The sequence below is a fragment of the Acipenser ruthenus genome, chromosome 14, assembly GCF_902713425.1.
Source record: "Acipenser ruthenus chromosome 14, fAciRut3.2 maternal haplotype, whole genome shotgun sequence".
NCBI classification, from domain to species: Eukaryota; Metazoa; Chordata; class Actinopteri; order Acipenseriformes; family Acipenseridae; genus Acipenser; species Acipenser ruthenus.
The window spans coordinates 10114376-10141650 of NC_081202.1; the positions used below are offsets into that span (position 1 = coordinate 10114376).

Here is a 27275-nt window from a genome sequence, read left to right on the forward strand (position 1 = left end):
ATTGCTTGGACTGGATACCTGAGAAGTTGGTACAATATAAGAAAAATAATGTTCTCCTTTACAAATAAGACCATTTTTTTCTTATTAGACTACCAGCCCACCAGTGATAGATGAGGACCACTGAGATTGTATCAGCAGCAACACCAGTCAATAATCATTTCATCTGCTGGAAATGTACTTTCATTTTAATAATGAGAAATGAATCCATAAAAAAAAGACATAACCTACATTGAATATGTTTCTAATGTATTCCTGTTACTGTCATTCAACACAGCTGTAATAATTTGCATACTGGTGACATAAAAGGGCATACATATTGTTCTAGTATATGCTGTCTCAACCTGAAACTCCTTTTTTAAAAAAAAACAGCATTTAGCTGATTCATTTGTCAAACTTCGTGTCTTAAATATTTTACTGCACTGTATGCCAAAACTGCAATTGCAAAATTGAATTGTAGACAACAGTTCAATGTAAAAATCGAATATCTATCAACACAAATAAATGTCATTAAACTTGACTGACCTGCAACATTATTACTTATTTCTTAGCAGACGCCCTTAGCCAGGGCGACTTACAATTATTACAACATATCACATTATTTTTACATACAATTACCCATTTATACAGTTGGGTTTTTACTGGAGCAATCTAGGTAAAGTACCTTGCTCAAAGGTACAGCAGCAGTGTCCCCCTACCTGGGATTGAACCCACGACCCTCCGGGCAAGAGTCCAGAGCCCTAACCACTGCTCCACACTACTGCCCTGTAACATGCATTCTCTCAATAGGCGACTGATAACTTGGGATCAGTGCATCAAAAAATGCTAACCAAGAAACCAAACAAAAGAAGCAAACCAAATAAAAACCAGGGCTTGAAGTTAAAAAAAAAAAAAAAAAGGCTGAGGTCTATATATCAGCTTCTACACAGCTGAAACAAAGAAGTCTGTTACATAACTCCTATATAAGGTAACTATTTACATTTGAATATAGGGATATAAAAGAAGCTACACACTTAACACTGTTCAAGCAAAACATTCCAATTGATTACACAACAATACTAATAAATGTCAGCCTTATGCAATAGTGCTGTTTGCATGCAGTCAAGGTACTAATTTAGTTTAATCTGAATGACTAACAATGGTACCAACATTTTCTTGTTTTTCAGGCAGAATTGAAGTCCATTTAATGAACTGTAATACTTGTTTGGCTGTTTGTAAACAATATACTCCCATCAGATGATACATGTAAAGAGCACCAAACATTAAAGTTAAAGCAGATGAATTCTGTTTTTTTACAGTATGGCAAATAGCCAAATGATTTTGTGTATGCATTTGCATGTCACTGACCATATTATATCTTACAAATAATGCCATTATTTAACATAAGCAACTTTGCTCAACCTCACAGTATTTCATATAAAAATAAATGACAAAAGTCAAAGGCCACAGTGGGCTTTTCATGTAGTATACTATTTGCATATATCTGACTGGGTAAACCATGCAGCTGAGTAGTTTTTAAATTAAATCCATTGACCCATGACAAAGATCAGGAGTCTCTTATTTTCACAGTTTATGTATTATGTTTTTTTTTTATCATAAACTTGTGATATATACCATTGATTTTTGGGGGTTAAAAAAAGTCAACGAATGTATTCAGTGTGCAAAGAATGGATGCATGCCTCTAAATGTATCAACCCTGGTTTGGATCCGAGTATTGAATAGATCAGTCTACCGAGTCAGAAAACCAGAAATTTCAGCCCTTATTGCAATCAAATGACAGACGAAAGAAAAGGGTATTACTATGACTAAGTTTGAGCAATTGCAGTCTTTATTCCATTTCAAGATAAAGAAAGCACTGTGCTGGCAAAAACACATTAAAGAAGTATTTCCAATTGATAAGACACTGAAAATAAACCTTCACAATATCCCGGTACATATTTTGGTGTTGCATTCACATGGAACACAAGCATGTGATCTGGTCTACCGTGGAATATTGAGTGCTATTGAATTACTAGACGTTGCAATGTTGAGCTAACACTTAATATCAATCATTAACTACATTTCTGAACTATGTTAAAACCAATCCTTGCCCAGGACAACTGGAAGCTGCTAGAGACTGGAAAATGCTGGCAGATGTTGGTCAACGGCTTATTTTTCCAACTGAGATTGCCACCACTAACCTTCGACCAGATACTGTCTTGTGGTCTGGATCAGCATGCCTTGTTCACCTGGTAGAGTTAACAGTGCCATGGGAGGATGCTGTAGATGAGGCGTATGAGAGGAAGAAACTGTGGTATGCTCAACTAGCCTCTGAAGCGGAACAGCGAGGATGGAGAGTCCGGGTTTACCCAGTGGAAGTGGGTTGTCGAGAATTTGTGGCACACTCTACAACCCGGTTTCTCAGAGACGTCGGATTCAGTGGCCAAGAGTTGCGTCGCACAGTGAAGAACTTATTTGAAGTAGCAGAAAGGAGCAGCAACTGGCTGTGGTTGAGACAGAAAGATTCTGGCTGGGGATCTCAAGCACAATAGAAAGAAAGAAACGCTGATGTACAGGTAAGTAAGCTGGGCTGAGTTGAGTGGGGGACGGAGGGGGGTGATGCTGGGACGCCAGAATCACCGTCGAGCCCTCTTGAGGTGTCGTGGGCTAGTCGACGAAACACTGAGGATGGAAGGTGCCCACTTGAAGACCCCAGAGATGTACCCTACTTAGCTCAATCCAGACGGTTGTCATGCTGATGCGCTGGGGAGACCGCACTGTGGTTGATCCCCGGAGCCAGCATCGCAGCCGTTGTGTGTGCTGATGCGCCAGGGGAGCAAATAAGCTGATCCCTGGAGCCAGCATTACATTTCAGCCATCAACACCAGACAGAAGGATATCTACTTCATCATATGGAAGGAAATGCAAATGGATGGAGATGCAGATGGATCACATTAGTTTACTGTAAAGCTACGTCTTAGTTGGTGCTTATCTTGGCAAGAGCCGGGTTCAAATCAGCATGAAGTTTTAACATCTACTCTTGTGTAATGTAAATCATGTCGGTGGGTGTTGCAGCTGCTTGTCTTGAAGGTTTCTATAATTTTCTAAGACACCAACGCTGTTTCAGTTGAATCCTTGATCTCTACAAGTAGAAAAGGATGCAGGCATACTAGCTAAGTATCTATAGTTGAAGATGGGCACACAAGCATTTTTTAAAAATATGAAATCCATTTAAAAACTGTAGGATACAAGTAACACCTACAAGATTAACACTTAATAATAATGATAAAAAAAACACAATACTAGCTTTAAGAATTGTCCATTCAAATAAATACAATTAGATATCCAATATAACCGATAAAACAGTTGTCACTGTGGAATGATACAGGTAAATGCTTTGTGGGATATGCATGTGACATATGTTATTTTTGAAATGATGCCCAGTTTATTGGTTCAAATGGATATACTTAGATTTGTTTTTAAATACAATAGATTGTCCATCTTCCGTTGTGTTATACAATTATGTTAGCCTCATAAAAATTGCTTTTCAAAAGAGGACAGGACACAGATAAGCTCTGCTTGGTAATCTGACCTGCTCAAAATAATGTATACGCAAAGGGGAAGAAAGATTTACAGACCTTTAAAGATCAAAGCCTTGCATTTTGAAACTGAATGAACGACATTAAATGCCACAGTGAACAACGTTAAAGTAATATTAGATTAACTTGCCATAATACATTGTTAATGTTTTACACACTTTTACTTGTGCACTCGGTATTGGAATAAAATCTTTTAAAATCATGTCCTACAGTGACATTCCACCTTGTGTTGTGCCATCGTAGATTTCACCTAATCTTCTAGCTACTTCCCATAATTAGCAAGGAATGCAAATGAACGGTGTAGTTAACATATGAATGGGCAGTTGATTAGAATTGCATGCCCAATGGGTAAGATTATTAGAAGTATCCTAATAAATATTCAAAACAGGTGATTCCCACACAAAACAATCTAATGTGTAAAAGTTTAATGTGATTTTAAGGCAATAGTACTCAAAACATCTAAGGTATTTTACTAAGTAAAGCAAAATACAACAAAACATTAATACATTTTGAGTTCATTTATACATTTGTAATCCCCTTCCTTTGTAATTGTAAATGATACTGTTCATGGAAAATATGTCACTTGATATATCATTATCTCAAAGCTTTCTCATTTAAAAACAGAATGTTTATGTATGTGTTTGTTGTGTGTAGGGTGACACTCCCCGTTATTGGGCAATTCTAATCAAGCAAGCTCTAATTGTCATGCTTTAAGTGAAAGCTGTTTAGTATTCATAAAGCTGGTCTGAATTGCTATATAATTACATCATAAACGATGCTACAGTATTCAATGAAAATAGTACATAAAACTAATTCCAGCAATACATAGTATTCATTTTAATGTGATAGCCCTCAGGCATTTATTTCCTTTTTTATTACAAAAAAATACATAATAAATTTAACAGGGTATTTTATCTGCCTGAGAATACATTTAAATGTAGCCCTACTTGTGTAATATAATTGATCTACAGTACTTTAAATATTTATACAAGAGAGACCCTTTGGGATGAAGCATATCAAACACATGGCCATAGGGGTGTACTACTCAGAATAGGGCCACAGTAACACAAGCAAACTCTACAATCACACAATAATAAAATATAAAAACAGCTGCCCTATCCACAAAGCTTTAATCGTTAGTTATATAAAGATTTTAAAATGGAAGGGAATTTCAATACTGTGGTGCAGATAGGAAAGCCGTAATGAATCACATGTTTAGCGTGAGTAAGACCAGAGATGTAAGACACCAGTACTGCCTCTAAATCCAATGTAGTGCGATGAGAAACAGAACTGGGTCTCCACCATCTGTTAACTTCATCGTGGCTTAAAATACTATATTGAATCTTGTCAATTTCCTTTGCCAAGTAATGATGATTTACAAACAGTTACAGTACTGTAGCTATGCATCACTGTCATCCTTTTTCTTTTTTTCATCCCCATACCAGGTGTCCAGTGGCTAATGAGTGAGTAATCAGACTCATGACTATGAATGAGCACACCTTCATTTACTTCAAATCAGTTTAATCTGGTATGAGGCAGGTAGAAAACCACAAGTGAAGCAGGCTGCTATATTGAGGGATACCAAAGCTAGCATGTAAATTGCACATACTGAATCTCTACTTGTTAGTTCCTCATAAAATGGGTCAAATTTATTTAAAAACCATAGTCAGTAGGAATTCCGTTTCGTTGTGTCACAAATCCTCACAAATTTTGCCAGGGATCCCATGATAACAACCTACCCTTTTTAAAAAACTACATGTAAAACCTATGGAAATGCTTGGCCTAAAATACTGTGCCTATGTCAAACAGGACTCAAAACAGAACACATTATTAACACCTAGATAAACTACAGCCATTGTAGGCAAGATTCAATTGAAAATAAACCACACGTGGAACAGGTTGTACTTGCCTATAAATTATAGAACAAGTCAGTCTTTACAGAGGATTTTGTTTTCAACAGCACGGAATCCTTTTTTAAAAAAGGATTCAAATACTAAACCTTATTCATCATGTCAACACTGTGTTTTCCTAAAATGAGATCAGAAATAATGTATTTGGATTTCCTAAATCTTTAATAATTCCTATTTTATATGTAACTATTCAATATGCCTCAGGCAGATTAAGGGCTTAAGTTCATGTGTGGTATAACAGAAATTGCATATAGATGGTAATGCCCTCTCTGCCTTCAAGCTAATTATATAATGTCTTTAGAAATACATATTGTAATTTTGTAGCTATGCATCCTCATCTACTCGAGCTCTCAAGTGTTATTTTTCTTAATTGTTTTTTTACAAAAAGGGGGGCTTGTCTGGAGGTACAGCAGTGAAATAAACACATTTTGGAAAGTGCCAACTGAGTTCAGAGCTAAGGAAAGGAACAATACAATCATATTACCCACAGTGCTCTAGTCACACAGGTAGATCTGTTTAAACATACCTGCAGTACTACAGTACATGTGTGGTACCTTCCAAAATGGCAACACCTTGACTAGACGTTTAATGTCACAGGCTGCAAGGTCTAACCAGGTGAATCTCAAAAGCAATTTATTTGAATAAATGCTAGAATAATGTGGGGTTGTCATCAACTAATGTTCAGTTAAACTCTGTAGCTTCCGTCCTTTTCCATTTGTAATAAATGCTATGCAAAGACTGCCAAGGGTCTTGAGATCTAAACCTCAATGGAGAGCTCCAGTCCAATCAACAGGATACTGCAGATAGAGAAAGGAGATTCAAATCGTGGAAGCTGCCCAGCATCTTATTGTCAATACTGGTGGCATGATGCAGCACTGACATTAAAAGCCAGTCAGGGGAAAAAGCTCAGACGTGACATTATATTTATAAACTTGGCTTGAAAAGTTTAATTACTGTATACAGAATGATGGTACAAAACAGGTACAAATTAACGCAATTAATATGTGCAGAATCTGGCTTTCTAGCCACCAAAACTGACAAACAGTCTGCATTAAAATAACACAAATGCCAGAGACGGGACATTGTTTATGGACTAGCAAATTAGCCTTTATTTAAAGATAAGACAGTATCACTTGATCAGTTAATCAAAAGTTCTGGAGCCAAAGAAATTCAGTGTGAATCATGTAAATGACATCAGAAGAGTGGTTTGATCTCTTTGCACTAGATTTTCTTTTGTGTTGCTGGCATTAATTATGTATTCAAAACTGAATTATAGACTCCTATCTTATCTCCATTCAGCCATAATGAATTTTTATTTTCTTTTTTTTAAATCTGGAGATAATCCACAGACCTTCCTGTACAACCCAGGGACGAGCACACAAACTAGAATAGTAAACTTGCCCTGTTTATTGGTTTTGTGATGAGAAACTCTATTGAAAAATGTATTAAAACAGCACTTATCTGGGGTGACAAGTTTTGAAAGCACAACTAACAGCTTTATTGTGAATACTCTAACTCCTCCAGTTCTTATATCATCTCTGTAAAAATAAATTACATCAGCCCTTTTATTAGTAAATGTCTACCTATTCACAGTGCTGTCATTCCAGCACTGTCCTGAATCAATAACCATTCTCTCATTCGCTTTCCTGGGCTTTACGAACTGCACATTGTCAGCAGCATCCTATGCAAGCGAACGCCTACTGTATTGTTGCATTGTGCTGCTATGTTCAGCTGAACACACTGCATGTAACCATCAAACTAGCTGTGTTCTAGTTATATCACAGGGTATATCAGAGGTTTTACAATCTGTTAATAGCTTATCGTACTGAGAATATTAAAACTGGTAGATGGAAACATATATTTTTCCTTTTATATGAGCACATTGAATCTGTTTTTTTTATTGGTATTACTGCATCATGTTACTGTATAAGAATATTGCTATTTTAATTATTCTGAAACCTTCTGGAAGGCTTTCAAAAGAGTGTTATTCAGGTACATCTAGTTTCGACTCGGCAGCGATAACTTTTCAGCTTCCAAAACAAAACACGGTAAAAACTACTGTGGGAAAATATGTAAAAACTCCAAACAGCTGCTTAATATACAGATACTGTATGCGTAAAGCTGTTCCTCCTCGATTTAATTCAAAATGTTTCTTTTTAAAAAGAAAAAAAAAAATGTACCCCTAAGTGGCTAATTCAGTAAAGGCACCACCAGACTAGGTGCAGGTCAATTTATACAATCAGGAGTTTGCTGGATTGACTCCTGGTCGTGCTGGTTTAGGCTGGGAGGACTAAAACCCACTGGCATACAGAAGTTCATTTCATCATCAATTTGTTAGGCCATGCCAAGACCTAAAGCAAGTAAAAGGCAGAAAGATCACCCCTGATACTGGAAACCATGACACAAAGGTTCTATGGTACCCGATGGAAAGAAATAGGGGAAGAGCCAGTGAAAGGGTTAAGAAAGGACCACCCCTGTAATGAGAACTAAAAAATATAGAAGTGAACAAGCTGATCCAGGACAATCGTGGATTCACAGTGGGTTACAAACACAGGCAAAAAAACAAACAAAAAAAAACAAAACATTACAACTAACCATTAATAAAATAAGCACAGTTATATTTCTAACTATTAAACACTCTGAAGTGGCAAACATACATGTTGGATAGAATGTTCTCTTTTAGTTACTGCTTTGAACAAATCTTTACAAGTGACTGGTAATTTATCAATGACAAGGTCCTGTGTGAAAATATTCCCTAAGACCACATATTGTTTGTTAAGAAAAAGCTCCACCTTCTTTTGCATTCATTAACTTCACAAAAGAACTCTCCTCCTTTACAATTGTCGTTCAGTCTCAGCTCCACCTGCGCCTCTGAAGGGTCAAAGCAGAGGAGGTCCATAACTCCCACCAGCATTGAGCTTTCGGGTCTCAATGAACTGAATGGCAATATCTGCGAGCCAGGAAATGAAATCAAAGGCTCTTTGGGGTTCAGAGCTCTGAAAACCTCTCATTGTTCTGTTGGCTTTCTTTGCACAACTAAAACTAATACTATAACTCCAGTAGGCATTTCTACATTCCCTTTCATATTCTGCTCACTTTGTCTTCTTTGTATCTCTGATAGACTAATTTTGTGTGCCTTTAATGGAAAGGCTTGTAGATGAAATCAAGAAATCCCAGAAAAAAAAACGAAAGGCATAAAATTGGTCAACTGTGAAAAGTGTACACAACCCATTAGCAATTTTTATTATGAATGTGTTTTTTAAATACAAAATGGTATCATAAAGCAAAACTATCTGGTGCATTTACACTATACAGAAATCAATAAACTGTCTGAACCACACAAAGCCTTGAACATACTTTTATTATTTTAGTATTATTATCATTGGGTTCCACCATGCAAACAACATATTAAATAAAAAATCCACTGATGAATGCAGTGTAGAATGCTATAAATAACATTAACAGAAAACCTGTTTTTAATAAAGTGGCACACAGCCATGTGATAATAACAGACTTATACACGTCTTAGTATTTAACAAGGGCAATATCAAGGAAGCTGCTGGAAACAATAGCAGAACGAGCTAAGGGTATTCAAAACAAATACATAGAACAGGTGGAATTTCATGAACTTGCTATAACAATAGAAGGAATAAGAGGTTAGTCATTGGTTCATTTTGATAGCTTTTCCATTTCTCTGGTGTTGGAGTAGTAACATAAATGGCAATACATTCAGAATGAATAGCATCGAGCTTCTCAAAAAGGGCACACTGCAGTGTAAATCAAGATCAATCGTATGTCACGCCACAGTTCTCTGAATCCGTCAGCGTGCTTCACAATCAGCTTGTGTCATTAATTTCAGTAGAACACTTTGTTTTCCCTCTGGGTTCACTTTAACTCAAACAACTTTGTAAAAACTCCTTGGCAGCGCTCTACATATTGAAATTGTATGTGGATTCAAACTCAGTTTAATATGATTAGTTTAGTACAAATATTTGGCACCAGATTTAAACGGTACTGCTGAGCAATACAAATACAATAGCTATGTAAAATTACTGATCATGTAACAAAAAACAATTGCAAGAGACAGGAGATGGTGTGCCATAAAAATCAGTAATATCTCAATAGAAATCAGTGGAAACATACAATTAAAAGTGGATAGGATATGAACAAAATATAATAGCAAATGCAAAAAAAAATAAAAAAATAAAAAACATATATGTTGTCTAGATTGTTTCTAATGAGAATTCTACTGCTGGCACTCTGGTGTTTGTTTGCATATCTACACAACACCATTCAAGGACCAGCTATCATTTAAACAGGGTATCCAATGTAAAAAATGAAACACTGGCTTTCACCATCACATACCTCTTCATGTAAATTCCAAGTAATGCTTCTCTTGTTAAAGAGCTAAACATTACCTTCTCCCTGGTTTTAAACTACAATATAAAACTTCTGAAGCTACACAGTCAACCACAATACAGGTTAGTCTTATCCGAGTAGAAGGTATTAACTTCAACAAAGCCAGGGCAGTATTACCTTCAGCTCTCTGCAAAATCTTAACACCTTTTATGCAACACTGGAGTAAAAAGCTGTTGAAAACATGTCAAAGAGTAAATGATTAACATTAATGGTATGGTTATCATTTTTATCAGACAACACATCTACAGTAGCCACTACAATTGTATATTCATTTAAGCTCCAGCCTGCTGCACGTATAGCTATATCACCAAGTCTCTTTACAGCTGTCTTCAGAACTGTATTAATGAGAGTACTTCAGGAGTCAGAAAATCTACACACAGAGCATACAGTATCTCTGCATCATTTACATTCAGAACACTGTGCTATTTAAATGTGCTGCAAACATCTAAAGTGCTCAAGTGTGCACTTTCAAGATACAACAATGTGTTGTGGTACTGTACAGTATATATGGATATTCAATAATTTCACTGCAATCCATTTTAAAAAAGATACTATTCTGTTAGAATTGTGTGGTTTGCATAATTTTCTAAGGAATCTAAAAAACTGTTTAGAACCAAAATGTGTTGTTTTTCTGTTTATAGCAGAAAATCTTTTTTTTTATATATATATAATATGAGTATAATATCTGCTTTGTTTTAGTTTGCGGTCTATTCACAAAATGGAGAATGCCTCGTTTGAATATCAAAGACATCTAAAGAAGCTTTTCCTCTCTTGTACACATTTTTGGCAGTGTTCTCATCCTGGAAAATGTTATTAGAACTCTGTGGTAATGCTGAGAAAAAGCCAATGTTGATTAACATTATGATACCCTCTTTTCCTGTTCCCAAGAAGAACCAAAAGCACCAATACAAATCTTTAAGCATATCTTATCAGATGACTTCAAAAGACACATTTGCAGCTTACAGTTCCCTACCCACTAAAACTGTTTTTTTTTTTAAATCACAGCATAAGCTAAAGAAAAACTAACACCCAAGTCAATTCTGTGTTATAGTATGTTATAAAAAATAAAAATAAACAAACACATCAACAAAGCTCCAACAGGCAGCTATAGCTGCATAGGAATTCTTGATTATGTATTGCATAAGACAGTTACATAAACTATTTCTTTGCTATCAAATTTGCTTTATATAAAAACTTGGTATAAATGAATACCTTTTTGAGAAACTGCTAAAAAAAAAAAAAGAAAAGAAAAAGTCAGATGCAAAAAGAGGAACCCCTGCTAGTGCACAAATCTGAACCAGTTTCAGAATACAACACAAACAAAAGATGCATGCCTGACTGTTTTAAATTGCCAAATCAGTCAATCATTATTTTCCATTCACATTCTGACCTTCTAGCCTCCCTTGCTGGGCTGTTGCACCAGAGTACATATAAAGGGGATTCGGTCCCATTCTTTCTGAATGTATGACCCAGAAAATGTGTAAGCATACTGTGTGCAAGTACTGGATACATACATACCACCCACCTCTGTTTAAAGCTAACATACTGTAACTTGAGGATAGCCATACTGAAAATCAAATACATATGAATGGTTTAACATCACTTTCAGGTTAGCTGCTGTCTGTTACACCTATAAACAGTTCCAATTTTAAATTAGTTTTAAGATATCTTCCGAACCTTCATATTTTTGTCATTACCCCTGCACTGTGTCCACTGTCTTCCGGGTCTGACGTCACCACCAGCCATCCGTGTCACATGCATGTACAAATACTGTATTGTATTCATATTCTGTTTCTAGTTTATCCCAAGCAGTGCTTCATGTTCCATGTATTTCTGTCCTATGCTGACTAATCTATCAGCATATTACTAAAATCAATCCGATCATTACTTCAGAACACAAAACCTGCAACTCGTGTCCGAATCATTAACACACAACACATTTGACATGTTCAAAACGCTACAGGTTTTACAGAAAATGAATAAATAGCAAATAATTGCATCAAAAAATGACCAACTATCACATGCTCTTTTGTTGTACTGTATAATAAAATAGTGGTTTGTCTTGTGTCTGACTGCTGGAGAGCTGCTGATACAGTAGCTGGTTGTTGTGTTGTTCAATGACCTTTTGGGCTTTTTGTGCTGAACAGAAAGAAAAAAAGCATTTCAAAACATTCCAAAGACCTACAAACAGCCACTGACCAATGCACCACCACAATGCACATTGCCAAGAAAACAGTTTTTCATTCATTTATTTTTAAAACAACACACAGAGACAGGCCAGGAACTCAGAATGAGATGAATGATCTCAAGAGATGTCCACTTTCATTGTAGAACAGTTATAATGGGTAGAATTATCTCTTTAGTAACTACTTCTTGGATCTTAAATGGAGTGCACACCCTTTACAATTGAAAAAGAAAAGCGATTGTTGCTTTTAATGAATGTATTTTACTGCATATCCGAGATGTGGGAATATAACAGATTCCTTCCCCAGTCCACCATACACACACTGTTTATAGAACAGGGGTCAGTTTCACAAGCACATCTAGCAATTAGCAGTAAAACTTATTTTAGCCATCTTATTTCTACTTGTTTCTCAAACCTACTGTGCACATACAGTGCTCCCCCTTTATAAGACGGCCCTTTATACTGTGGAACAGGTTATAAGGCGGTACGGTCATGGCTCCCATTTGCCCCATAACGCCACTACACTAACACTAGTATCATTCATTATAAGGCGGAACACAAATAGCATGGTCTGTGGGCAGCAGTGTGGAGTAGTGGTTAGGGCTCTGGACTCTTGACCAGAGGGTTGTGGGTTCGATCCCCAGTAGAGGACACTGCTGCTGTACCCTTGAGCAAGGTACTTTACCTAAATTGCTCCAGTAAAAACCCAACTGTATAAATGGGTAATTGTATGTAAAAATAATAATGTGATATCTGTATAATCTGAAATAATGTGATATATTGTAACAATTGTAAGTCGCCCTGGATAAGGGCGTCTGCTAAGAAACAAATAATAATAATGGTCTCTTAACTATGTTTCCTGCGTTATGAAGGGGCAGCACAGTATATCAGAACAGAGCTGCATATTTTTGCAGAAAGCATCTCGGCTCTTTTTTTTGTATTTCTTGGGGTTTATTCAATTGATCTTAACATGGCGGCGCTAAAACACTGCCATCATTTAAAACATTAAAATAACACAACAACATCTATAACGGTGCGTGTTGGTCTCCTAAATGCATTCTTGACTTTAAAAGTAAGTATAATGCATGTTTGGACCTAATATTAAAACGGTGGCCACCGTTTAGATACATTGAATAGATCCCCTTTTTCTCCTATCAAATTAAACTGGATTTATTAGTCTGCTACACTACCTAGAAGTTTTTTTTTTTTTTTTTTTAATATGGCACCCAGGTTCTACCAATCTATTTTACATATGTATTCAATATTGTCATAACTGAACAAAAATATGTTCAAATGTAAAAATATATAATTGAAAATAACAACTGTGCATAAACGATATTGAATTTTGTCGAACCTGCAGTTCCTTGTTTTGTTCTCCACTTCTCTTCTTGTGAGTCTTTCTTTTAGCAAACCTCTTGGATGCACTTTGAAACCTGAAAGACAAAGTCACACATCAGGCACTGTGCAGTATTTTGAAAACCTGCTGAAGTTGACACAGTTTTTGAATAAAAGGTCTGTGGGTGAGTTCTGCAGCATGGAACACAAACCTAATCCACCTCCGTGCCTCGAAATAAAAATCTAAAGAAAATAAAAGGCGGCTTCAAATCCATTTGTGTTCTGATCTTTAAGCAGTGGAAGACCAAAACTAATAATGATTTCATTTTTGATTAGTGAAGTGAAACCTTTAATCACTTCAATCTTCTAAATGTACAGTATATGGTCCCTTATAAAAGTACCATCATTAATTTGCATGGTACTTTAGCAGTTTTTACTAAACTTTCCTAACACCAAAATTATACAACTAACATAGTTTACCATTGCAAGCCAAGGTTTTTACCATGCTTACATACATCTGTGCTTTATCGTGCTTGATCTATGCTTTACAACACTTTGTTATGTAAACCTTCTAAAGTCATCAACAACTATGTAAAAGATAATATTCAGCACATACAGCCTTACCAGAGATACCTGACCATTTTTGCCAAACTGGTTTGTAGACACTAATAATGTACTGTGCAAGGGTATTACTGCAAAGTCAATGAAAAAAAGAAAATGCTGTATGTGTGCTTTCTAATTATTATTTAGTAAATCAGCTTGTTTTCCAGACACTGACTTCATTATTATTATTATTTTTTTACGTTTTCCAATAAATCAGGAGCAGTGTTCCCAACCTGCATTATAAACTGTGTGGAAAAATCCTGCTCCTACAGCACCTCATACTAGCCTTGTTTTAATGTAAAAAAGAATGGTTTGGATTTTAGAGTTTTGCTATTCTTGACTCTGCTGCTCAATAATGTATGTTTTTTTGCTTAAAAAATGAGATTACATGGGAGTAACAAGATGAGAGTTTTAAAATCCCTTTAATTACAAAGTCTGTAAAATTGACTGAGAACAGATAATGAAAGCATATTGTACGACAGGAATACAAAATGAAAACTTCTTGGCTTGAGATTGTGAAAAGCTAATTTTAAACCTGAAAAAGGGTTATGTCTGAAAAAACAGTAGACTGAAATAAATAAGTTTATTATGCAACAAATAAAGTGTTAGAGACAGTACAGATCAATCCAGGCAGTTGGCTTTGTTCAGACAATCACACAGTACTTGGGGCAGAGTATACTGTACGGCTTCTCCTCATTTGCACAATTTGTTTTTTCTTTTTATAAATGGTAATAAAAAAATCTGAAAAATATCAGCTAAATTACTATTCAACAGTTATGTTTTTTAAATGTCAGTAGCAGGACAAAATTTAACAAAATTTTACATGTGAAGCAGTTGTGTTATTTGTATGTCTGTGTTCGGCAGTTGTAACACCATATTGTGATGAATGATGGAGGAAAATATAGATAACTATTTTTTAATATTCTAAGTTTTGAACAAAGGCATGACATTCTTAGCTTAGGAATGTTGTCACTGTTGCAACAGTATTGCTTTACAATTAGCATACATTTCTGACCTTTTCTAATCCCAATACAAATTAATATACATGTATTTCTTAATTATATATTATAAACATGACAACATATTTTCCATTTTGCAATATATATTCCTATTCTCTTTAAGGCCTACTGCCAATAAACACACGCTGTTTTTTGTATAACGACCATTCTTTTTTTTTATCTATTTAAACAGCAGGTATATAAATCTTAAATCAAATACTAACAGCTGTTCTGACAGAGCGCTTGAACTGCTGTGATGCTCCAATAAAATACAGCCCTGACCTGTGCTGTTGCTATGGATACCAAAGGAAGAAGGGTGCATACATTATTGAGTTAGAGCTAAAAATGCTTCACCCATGATGTACAACATTATTCATTTATGGATGTTCTTACCAAAATCAAGAAGTCTAAGGTTTAAGAATAGCATGATAAAATACCAACCAACCTACTTATCTATATCTATCTCTCTATCTATATATTATTTCTTTGTTTATTTAACAGACGCCTTTATCCACAATGACTTACAGAGACTAGGGTGTGTGAACTATGCATCAGCTCCAGAGTCACTTACAACAATGTCTCATCCAAAAGATGGAGCACATGGAAGTTAAGTGACTTGCTCAGGGTCACACAATGAGTCAGTGCCTGAGTCAGGATTTGAACCAGGGACCTCCTGATTACATGCCTGTTTCTTTAACCACTGGACCATACAGCTTCCTACACAGTGCTCCCACTTTAAAATGCTGCGGTCGAGAGCCATAGTTAAGAGACTGTGATGTTTGTGTTCCGCCTTATAACGAGAATACTAGTGTTAGTGTAATTGCATTATGGGGCAAATGGGAGCCATGATCGCCTTACAACCTGCAGTTATAAGGGCCGCCTAATAAATGGGAAGAAGGTTGTTACCTCACAGGCCCATGCTGAAAATAGGTTGTTTTTGTGTTACTTATAAAATGTTATGTAAAAACACCAAATAACTTCCTTTCCCCTTTCTTTACATATTTCTTCTGCTTCCCTGGGCTAAAACAGCGCTTACAGTATATATGCATTCATAACAACCGCTCCCCTGCCTGCAGGTACATGTACCGTAGCAGCAGGAGAATAGCGGTTCAGAACAGAGTGACAGAGATGCCAGAAAGATTCAAGAAGGGAAGAAACATTTGTGCCTGCAGCTGAAACTACCTCAGGTAATACAAACGAACAGCTGACTGCCTGGTTTCTGATGAAGCACAGTGCACAGAAGGCTAAACTATGGAAGAATGTAGTAAACATTCAGGCAGGAATCATAATTTTACTGTAAACATTGTAGGACACTGCTAATTACAGTACACAAATACAGCGTGTGTGTGTGAGTGTATTATATATATATATATATATATATATATATATATATATATATATATATATATATATATATATATATATATATCAATAAAAACCTTCCTTGAAAGAATTGGACAAGAAAGCTGAAAGCTGAAAAGGATCTTACCAGCACTGTAAAAGAGCATGCAAACTTACCTCTAAACTATATAAACACAGAAAGCTAAGCAGTTTCAGAACATTTTGTAAACATCACAAGTCTGTTCTCTACCCAACACAGACAAACAGATGCATGTTACTGTACCTTACATAATCCACTGATAGACAAACAGACAATAATAGCCTAAAACAACACAGTAAAATCTTAAAACTAACATGAAGATGAAAAATGAGGACTCATTGTACAAAAAACTAAACACAGCAACTTGTTAAATGCTAGCAAATGCTAAGCAGATACTTCCAAGTGAAATTGTTCTACTTAGAAGACCTAAAATACCTTTTATCCTGATGTTGTATTGACCTCCACCTTCTATTTTTGATATAGTCCTCTCTCTCTCTGGAATCCTTGAAGGCAAATCAATAGTTTACTGGTACTGATCAGATCTCTGTTGCTGCCGACTGAAAATGTTTTGCAGCCCAACAGTCCACCCCACTTTCCCTGAACTTCCCTTCACTGTGTAATTAAAACAGGCTTTTGTCATTATACAATGGGGGTTAAGCATTTCCCGGTATCATTTGCAAGCAAGCAGAATCAACACAGATTATCCTAGCATTTGCTAAACATTCTTTTTTTAAATCTTACTTTGCTTATTTTCATCTTACTATTTTACATGTGTATATGTATATGTATATGTATATATATAAAAATATGTTTTAACTTTAGATTTTAATTTGTTCACGGTTATGTACCGTATGTAAGATATGCAAGCCCGTTGTAGATTAAAACTAACATAGCATAATAAAAACAAAATAACAGATAGATTTTTAATAATATATAAAACATACATGGATATACTGTAGACATAGCGACATTGTTATATATGTATACATATACTGTGCATACATACATACAGGTACATATATATAAATCTGGACATTTGAAAACAAAACAGGTACAGCTTTGGACAAAAGTTTTGCTCACCTAGAATTTTAGGATTGAGAAAAAAAAAAAAAAAACACCACCTATATGAACATAGTTTAGATCTTTTATTTAACATCATGTAATCAAAGAAAATACTAAATGATATCGCAAAAGTCTACCGGAAGCCATTATAGTAGTACAGTATTTCATGTTAGATTTCGAAATGTCACATTTCTTTGTCATATGTAAAACTACAAAGTGGTATGTAATTCAATATGTTAACGTAACATTATTCAGTAGGTTTCATTCAACTTTATGAAGCAAAATGAGTTAATTCTATAGGGCGATGCAAAACTTTTAAGTATAGCTGTGCTGTAGCACAGTAACTGATACTGTTCTTTAGTTTTAGCCATTCATGTTTTGGCACATAAGTTGTAAAATATCCTGAACAGATGTTATGTGCAACTCTATCCTTCCGACACTTTTTATGTATTGGTCTGTTTTTTAGTATCTAACTAGCATTACTACCCTTTAAAGGAATGGCATGAAAAACTTGTTGACATCTGCTAGCTATGGTGGCTGCCTGCAACAATAGCAAGTGCTATCCCTTTGAAACGCTTTGCTATTCTCAAGAATAATACTCTCCTTCACAAAAGCACAGCTAATGTAACATAAGCCCCTTCAAAGAATATTGTCAGCCAGGGACGACAATGGTCACAGGTCTTAATGATTTACTCTAACATCTTCGCAAAATCATTTTGTATCAATTATTAGCGGATTCTTGCATTTGTAATGCAGTACAATTAAAGTGACTTCAATATTAACATAAGATACACTCTATCCTGTTTTTGAACCATTCCATCCACTGTCACATATACAGCAGGCTACAGGCTACACTGTATTTTTTAAAACAATATCTTGCAATTTGTTGCAGTATCTGCACAGATTTTTTAAAACAATGTTGGATTTTCTTTTAACAGAGAATTCAACAACAGAGAATTAAAACTGGAATCTAAATTACTTCTTGCAAATCAAAATGGTTGAATTCAATGATCTACCATATTTTTGCTTGTTTAAATGTGTCTTTCATCTCATAAAACAAAACATGATTTGGTTTATTTTAAAACAGTCAATGAGGGCAGCCTTTGCTTGACATCAAAAGGTGTTTTTTTCATGTTCTTTAAAAAAAATAGATAGATAGATAGATAGATAGATAGATAGATAGATAGATAGATAGATAGATAGATAGATGCAACATTCAGAAACTAGTGGAAACTCTAGTACAGATCATAACAAAACATATTGGTTAAATCAATTTGCTGATTATGCAGCCTGATTGGCTAAGCCTAGTCATTAAACTATTAAACACTAAATGATTCCTGATGTCCATTCCGCATTCAACCTCATGCTGTGACATGCTCCTCCATAGGAGGCTGTGTGGTCCAGTGGTTAAAGAAACAGGCTTGTAACCAAGAGGTCCCCGGTTCAAATCCCACCTCAGCCACTGACTCATTGTGTGACCCTGAGCAAGTCACTTAACCTCCTTGTGCTCCGTCTTTCGGGTGAGACGTTGATGTAAGTGACTCTGCAGCTGATGCATAGTTCACACACCCTAGTCTCTGTAAGTTGCCTTGGATAAAGGTATCTGCTAAATAAATAAACAAAAGACAGTAGTTCTCAGTGGGCATCTTGAAACACAGAATTAAGGTGCGATATTTCAATGCCAATTTTTTATTCTAGCTTTTGAAATGTAGAGGAGGCGAGGGCAATAAACAAGGTTAGGCAGGAAGAAACCTGGGGGGTGGGGGCTGTCAATTTATACACATTGTATACAAACAGTGCAACACTCAAGCAGTTAACATTCCTACAAGAACCTTGCTAAAGCAGAGACATCAGTATCATAATAAAGTAGATAACCATGACCTACATCCACGATATGTACATGTAAAAATGTAAGTCTGACAGACAGAAGGACAGGTTCCTCCACATTCCCAGATTCTGATTCTCTCGATAACGTGCACTAAAGAATATACTAAACGCTTCCTCACAAAGTGTTTCTCTAGGTATTCTGAATACAAAGCAGCTCACGTTTCATCAACACCAACATGTATATTTAACTTTACTTATACTTTACAACCCCAATTGTCTACTATAGATACAATCACCTAACACCTCAGCTTCATTTTAAAACATCATCAATTCACTTCATTTGCTGTTTTAGTCTTTCCTCTTGTTTCTATTTGGTTAGTCGATATTTTTAGATGTACCACTTCAGTGAGGACAATCCTGTTTCTATGGTACCAAGAACCGCAGTATGCAAAAACAAAACCACTTTATTAGCAGAACAATGCCATGAAATTCAATTTAGCCCCACTTAGATGTTGTTAATTCTTTTTTAATATTATGGCCTCACTGGGACCCGACAAATCATTATTTTAACAAATAATTTGTGGGTTCTGTTCATGCGGTCTTTTGAGTTTTGTTCTGAAACAATCAGCACTATCCTTCCTGATTTACAGTACTACTCAAATATTTGCATGTTCGTCTTTACAATAACATGTTTTTGTTAAGCCTTTCTAGTTCTCTTCAACTTAAAATCGTGCTTTTTGACTGCTGTATGCCCCTGAAGATACAGTAGAACTTTATCACCAATGTAGGTAGTAGATGAACAGCTGTTGACCTGCCTAATTAATGAAAAAACAAATACTTGAATTGCATTTGGATATCCCTGATCATGAAGTGGGTTGCAACTGTGAGATGACATTCAAAATGGCCATTTAAAATAGGGTAGAAAAACCAGAGTAAAGAATCTGTTTTTTTTTAAAAAAAAAGTATTTGCTATTCTTTAAAAGTACACAAATGTATCACTATAATTTGCCACCTGGAAAAAATGCAAGTGAACAGTTTAACATTTCAGGCACAGTTACCGAACCCAAAAAAAAAAAATTCAATGCAAACTTAAATAATTTTGGTGCAATACAGCACGCACAGAATTATTTAAGGAATAATCGTTTTAATTCCTTCATGGAAGTTGAGCGTGAAAATCTGCAGTGATGGCCCATGCTTGGTAAGACATCTGTAATTTGGGCAGTCTCGAATTCAGAAGTGTTTGCATACTACCAGCCCTCTATCAGATTTTCAACAGGGGGGTGCAATTTATTGTATTTCCATAACAAACTGATTATGCATATATGTTATATATCAGAAGTGTTTCTAATATGTCCAAGGCCCTGTATATTATGCAATCCAGGTACTGTACCAATAGTGGAATATTCTACTTTCTGAAATTATTTTGAATCAAGCTTTAAAATTGACTTTGATATTTTCCAGTTCTAAATCTCACAGTAAATTAAAAGGTCAATATCGTGGTCGTGATTATATTGAACGCCTCTATCTAACAGAAAATTTAAAATAAATCTCTTTGGTTTCCATGATTCTAAGTAGCAGCCAAGGGCAGTTTATTTACACAAACTGAGTGTTCGCATACCATCAGACAGTCCTTAGTGGAAAGAGAAATAGCAAAGCATAAGAAAGTACAAAGGAAATGTAAAGTGATTAAATCAAAGAGATTTACCACCCACAAGCCAGACAGTTTTATAAAGGTTAAAGGCACGTAGTGTCCAGAATGCATCTACTATGTCCTGGCTTAAAGGGAAAAGTACAAAGTTATCGAGAAATCATGGATGTAAACCACCAAGCAAATTAAAATTTCTCTTTCATTCCCTGGGTAAATCTGAAGGGACGATGGAAAAAGTAACAGATGGTTCCAGAGTAACACAGCATGTGAAGAAGGTGAAAGCCTGGGTGGGGAAAACATTAGATCAAAACGTTTCATTTGAGAAACACGTTTAATAAATAAATCAACAGCTGAAAACACAACAGTACCTGGGCTGGAATATACTTGTTTTATATGATAAGGGTATTTTTTTTTATATATCTAAACAATGCATTCAAAATGTTTATCCTATGCACTGCCAAGTTATTTGACCTGTATTCAACACTTCAGTTCTGCAATACATTTATAAATAAACAACTAGAAAATCTACAAGAAAATCCTAAGACTTCAACTAAACAGAAGAAAGTTTACCTTGTCCAAATTATTGAAGTTCATAAAATCATTAATAATTTGGATTTATTGATCTTTTTTTATTATTTATTTATTTAATTTGACCCGAAGATTTCTTTATCCTCTGAGTAAGCCTGCTTCGTGCAGTTAAAAAAATAAACTAACAAACAAAAAAAAGACAATTAAATTATTCATATTTTGAGACATTACTGGATAATTGGGAAGAAAGTCCATTAAGCCAATCATTGTGCTCTAAATAAAACAACATTGTGGTTCCCAAAGCCTCAGGCAAGTATTTTTAAAATATAATGAACACTGGAGCATTAAATGAAATATAGATTTAACGATGTTGGCAATCAAAACAATCTGTTTCCTAAGTATACTGGGAAATGCATGCATGAATAATTCAAATCTTTATGGGTTGACCAAAAATAAACTGTTAATAATGAACTTTATTTGCAAAAGAGCATACCACTGTTTTTAAACATCACTAGGGAATTATGTAATACATATATATTTTCTGTTAGCTCTTGTCTTAACTACCAGCATGCTTATTTAGAAAGAAGGCTGTAAAGTGATGGACTTGGAGGTGAAAAGCCAAGGTCGGTGTCTCTGCTATTCTTGTACCAGTCTTGTGACATTTTAAGTGTTCAAAGCAGACATGTATGCACCCAACATCTTTATCTGCACGTCACTGTCAAATCGCATCTTGTTAGCTGATGAACTTTATAGGTTACCTCTCATTGAGCTCACATTGCTACTTTCAGTAGCAGAGCTACTGTATCACAACACATCCGGTCTAAAACAAACAATTTTCTATAAACTAGTCCATATGAAACTGTGCTGTTATTTATTTATTTTTTTAATCCTTAATCTGGACTAAATACAGTAGATTAGAAAACAATTGAGTGAGAACAGCCAATCAGCCAACCAGATCTAACAGGCTTCTATTTTGCATAGATGCCCGCTGGAACGTTGAAGTGCTTAACTGTAAATAAAATTTTAAATCAATCTGCGCATAAATACCGGCTTTTTCCCTTAACATTCTAATCTACAACTAATCTGATAACATAAAATGCAATTTAAACATACTTTCTGATGCTGGTCTAGAGACAAGTGAAGTCATGTCTGTGACAGGACACCGTAATGAAGGCTCAATTGACAGGTACTCGACAGCAAATCAACAGGAAAGGCACGATTGGCCCACAATTCTGTCATTAGCTGGATCCAAACACCCTCCCTCAAAACCAGCCAGTCAAACTGCCAACCCTATTTCAGTTCTTTCTGCACTACTGAATACTACTGAATAGGGTCATTTTTTAATAAGACAGCTATACAGCATGCCTGTAACACGCAGAAAAGTTTTTCTTTCTTTGTCAGTATTCAGTTTGTGGCCCCTATTCAATTTTCTTTTTTTTTTTTTAAATGGGTCCTCCAAACAAAAAGAAAAATTGAGAACCTCTGTTTTTGGTGATGAGTCTCAGACAATTTTGACAGCATTGCACTGTAAAATCCAAAGAATGCCCATCTGTAGTAGATGGCTACACTTCTGTTTTCACCACATCCAACCCCCTCAGATCCTTGACTAGAAAGAACACATGACCTTAACATTACAGTCAACTCCTGGCAGCACATTACTGTCGCACAGTTGGTTTAGTTCTTAAAACACAGTTGAAACAGTATGCTCCTCTACCCTGTAGTTGCTGTCATTAACTTGTTGAGATGAAAGCTTGATGCTACCTGGGAAAAATGTCTACTGCCACTTTTTAAAAAGTCTGAGGTCATAGTGGTAGCTCAGATATATCGGAGATTCACTTAAAGGGTACATCAATACTACATGAAAAATAAAACATAAACTATCCCACCTTGCTGTTCCGAATGTATTTGGTCATTGTATAATAATCTGTATGCTCCCAAATATCTGCATAATGCCACACTGCTATGTCCAAAAAAACTGGTTCTCAAGCATCTCTTCTGCATGTACCCTCACATGTACTCTGAACCTACCGGCGCATGCCCAATGAAGCGTTGTATAAGCTATATCACCTCCGTATGGAAACACACTAATCTGTGTGACAAACACGGTCCGTCTAATTTTCCATAAGGAAGGAACTTGTACCTACTTTTGTTTTGTGTAGTAGACATCATTCACACTGTACATGTTTCCTTCACATGTTGTATTTTGATGTATTATTATGATTAATGTTGCATTCAATAATAAAAAATAAAAAAAGTCTGTGCTGTGTAAGTGGTTGCGGGAAAAAGAAAACCCAGGACAGAGTTGTTCTCATTTCCAACTAATGGAGGGACCTACCCACAATTATAGCAGCACTGTTTTATTTCAATATACATCCGGAAATATACAAACAGAAATTCAGATTCAGCAGTAATTAAGATGCTTTAGAAGTTATTATTGGGTGTAACAGTATACATGCTATAAAACTGCCAGTCTAAAATGTTTTGTTAGCAAACAAACCTTGCTTACCCAATAAGATGATGTAGGTAGACGAAAGCCTGAATTGACAGATTTTTTTTATGAGTGTCATATTGCTTTTTTTTTAAATGAAAAAAAAAAAACAGAAAATCAGGCTGAATGTAAATAAGAAACAAGGTTAGACGTTTTAAAATTAGATAGCACATTATGGTAATACAATACACATACTATGTTGTGTTTCCAAAATAACAGAGCTGAAGCAGGTCCACCCTTGCCAGTTAATAACACCAAATTAAGTTGAGTCAACATAATTAGTCTAGTAAAATGTGTTTCTTTTATATGATTTGTGTTTTCTCCTTTTTACAAAATAGCAAAATTTGCACAGGAAAGAAAATCTTTGAATATCTCTGCATTCAGCAGTTTGTCGTTTTTGTGGTCGTTTTTTTAATCAATTCTAGAAACATTACGTACAGTACCGCTAAATAGTTTGCTTTCATCAATTCATTAATCAAAATAGGAACATGAACAGCAGTTTTGATTCCCAGCAGAAATCTGGCTCTTAGTAATGAGACTTGATCTTTGCCTCTCAAAACCAAACTACCCATTTAATATGCTGTTAAAAGCTAATGGTATTGATGAAACACCCATTAGCACTGCAGTAAAACACACAAACCCAAATAAAGAGCAGCCACAAAAAAGACATTTCCGTAAAAAAATTTCATCATTTATCAAAGTTATTTTCAGTTTCAAAGCATGACAATGTTTTAGTGTTAATACTAAACTGTACATCCTCTATACCTGTCCTTTTGGGTGAAATTATTCGTCTTCCAACTCCAAAGTATGAGGTTAAAAAGGTGAGAACCGGTTAACATTTCTATTGGAATTGTATTATACTCTGGTCACATGTAACTCAATCAGTATAAGAAATTAATAACTGACGAAGCTATTGTGATTTGATAGAACTTATTTCATTTCCCAGTAAGTACAGTACCTAGGCTAATGTTTACAACAACTTTTGGCAACAAAAACAGATCCCTCTAAAATTATGAAGCATGACAAGCAGAATGCTCCAGTTACATTTACTGTAAACCCGGGTGGCCAGGATTACTGTAAAATTGCAATGTTTCTGTAATCTTACAAAGTTGTTGTAAACATCCTTTTTAATGCAATGCGCATGTAATTCACAGTATGGTTCCTGCGCTATCCCTTCTTAAATGCCATACAATGACACCCACTGGCATACATTGAAGTTTGCTGCAAACCCATATCATGATATAAAAAGGACAGGGTCAGTGGATTTCTTTTCAGGAATAGTAGTTCTACTACCATATTGTGCTACCTTGATTTTTGTTGTAAAGGTATCCAATGTCCTTAAATAAATGTGTAATTTTGGTGGACAACAAAAATGTATTTTAAATTTATAACTGGAATCTCTCTTAAATTCACATTCATTAAAATTCCAAATCCTGTTATAACTTAAATATCTGCTTCTAACCATTTAGTATAAAATACCCTGCTATTGGCCTCAATATACAGATTTTTGTTTTGTCTGTTTATTAATGGTCAGTTCCCTAACAAACGACACGCTTTGTTGTGATATTACAACCCAAAGTAATTATATGATGTGTTAACAACACTAAAGTTATGGAAAAAAGTTTAATTGTTAAAAAAAAAAAAAAAAAAAAAAAGAGCAAACCTTTCAGTTAGGAGAAGTAACAAGAACATCTTTACATGAAAAGGAAATCCCATGGTTTATCAAAGAATACCTCACCTCTCTGTGAGGTATTGAGTTTGATTCAATAAGTTCATCTGAAATGATGTGCCCTATATGTCTCACGGTTTCGCTAAACACTCAGAAGCAAATTTGTATTCTAAGAACACGAACCTTCAAGGCTATTTCAAGATAAAGAAAAAACAAACATGTGGCTTACACAATATGTAAACACAGCCATTTACACAGCTGTTCATTTTCAGTGATGTGTCACTAGCTGCAGATGCCTGGGTGACAGTAATTACTTTTAACAGTGTTAATAAAAAAAATACAACAAAATTAAATGTTTTTAAACTCAATAACACAATCATTTAAAGCTGTTGTGAAAATACTAAGCAGCAGATCATCTTATAAGAAGCTGCTGAAGTTTTCCTTAATTTCATACCACCTAAAAAAATGTTAATCTCATAAAACGACTTCAAATCAGTTCACAGCCAAATGCTTTGCAAGACTGGAACTATTGTGTTGTGCATTTATACTATAAACATAATGGGTAAACTGGAGCAACAACCTATTAACAGAATTAGTTTACTTCTAGATAGCTTTTCATTAGCGGTCATTACAACATTACTGCTGTTCACCCAGCTAGGGTTTTTCCATGGAAAATCTTGGATTTCTAGTAATTTGTCATGGCACTTTTTAGAAGGCATACTCATTACTACCTTCATACGGTTCACTGACATAATTGATCAACCCCAGGCACATAAAGCACATTCTGCATTCAGGATTCTCAACTGCATATTTCCTGCCTAAAGCCAGTATTCTAAATTGATGGCCGTAAGCAAGTCATTTTTTTTTTCTTTTTGAAAAAATTGCAAATTTCTGATTTTATTAAGTTGCATACTGTATAAGATATAGCAGTTGTGAACCCAAGTCCTCAGGGAAATAGTCCAGATTTTTAGTCAATGCTATCTGCGAGTGCTGTCTTCTGTGGAGTGCAGAACAATGGAAATATAAAAACTACATTTTAGTGAAACCAACTTGAATAGGCTAAAGACCGGACAGCTCCAGTTATGTTTCTGATAGCGAGGTGTTTTAAAAGAGGGAACAAGTGAGGTGAGCTGAAAATCGATTAAATACAGAGGGAGTTTCCTTTAGAAAAATGTTCAGACCTCCGATACTTTGTCAGTATTCAAAAATAGGGATACAATTTTAGGCTGGGTTCAGAAGTGTTTTATATTGACAAAACTAGTAGGTTTAGTCCTTATTCCACCACCTGACTGTGTTCACAGTACTGCAGCGAAACAAAAGGATATCTCCATTCACACTTATTGTTATCATTCCTGTGGTTTACACACTATGAAACTGCTGATACATTATTTCTTTTTATCTTCTATGTGGCTGTGTTCAAACATCTGCTTTATCAATGAGCACACCTCAGCATTTTAGATTGTATTAGCCTAAAACATATAATGTTCCTATAATGTTCCCATAGCTTGTGTCAACCAATCATTGACGCAGGTTCATGAAAAACTAACCATTTAACAAGACACCATACTTCAGATTCAGACACTGAGGGGCCCTTTCAAATGGTAAACGGCTTTCAAAGGTGGTGCCATGTAGTGTATCCATACAATA

At 35.3% G+C, this 27275-nt stretch overlaps 1 protein-coding gene across 19 annotated transcripts in view; it reads right to left on the reverse strand.

Moving 5' to 3' along the window:
- LOC117419619 (neuronal cell adhesion molecule) overlaps nt 1-27275 on the reverse strand; it is a 91312-nt gene that overhangs the window by 34426 nt on the left and 29611 nt on the right. For 16 of the 19 annotated variants that reach the window (XM_058985761.1, XM_058985772.1, XM_058985779.1 and 13 more), the window contains one exon: nt 13444-13522. The exons of 1 other annotated variant lie outside the window; for it this stretch is intronic. The gene's annotated coding sequence lies outside the window, so the exon portion shown is untranslated. Of the gene's footprint in view, nt 1-13443; nt 13523-16841; nt 16910-27275 lie in introns of all 19 variants that reach the window. 2 more of the 19 variants (XM_058985762.1, XM_058985760.1) reach the window with 1 other exon arrangement.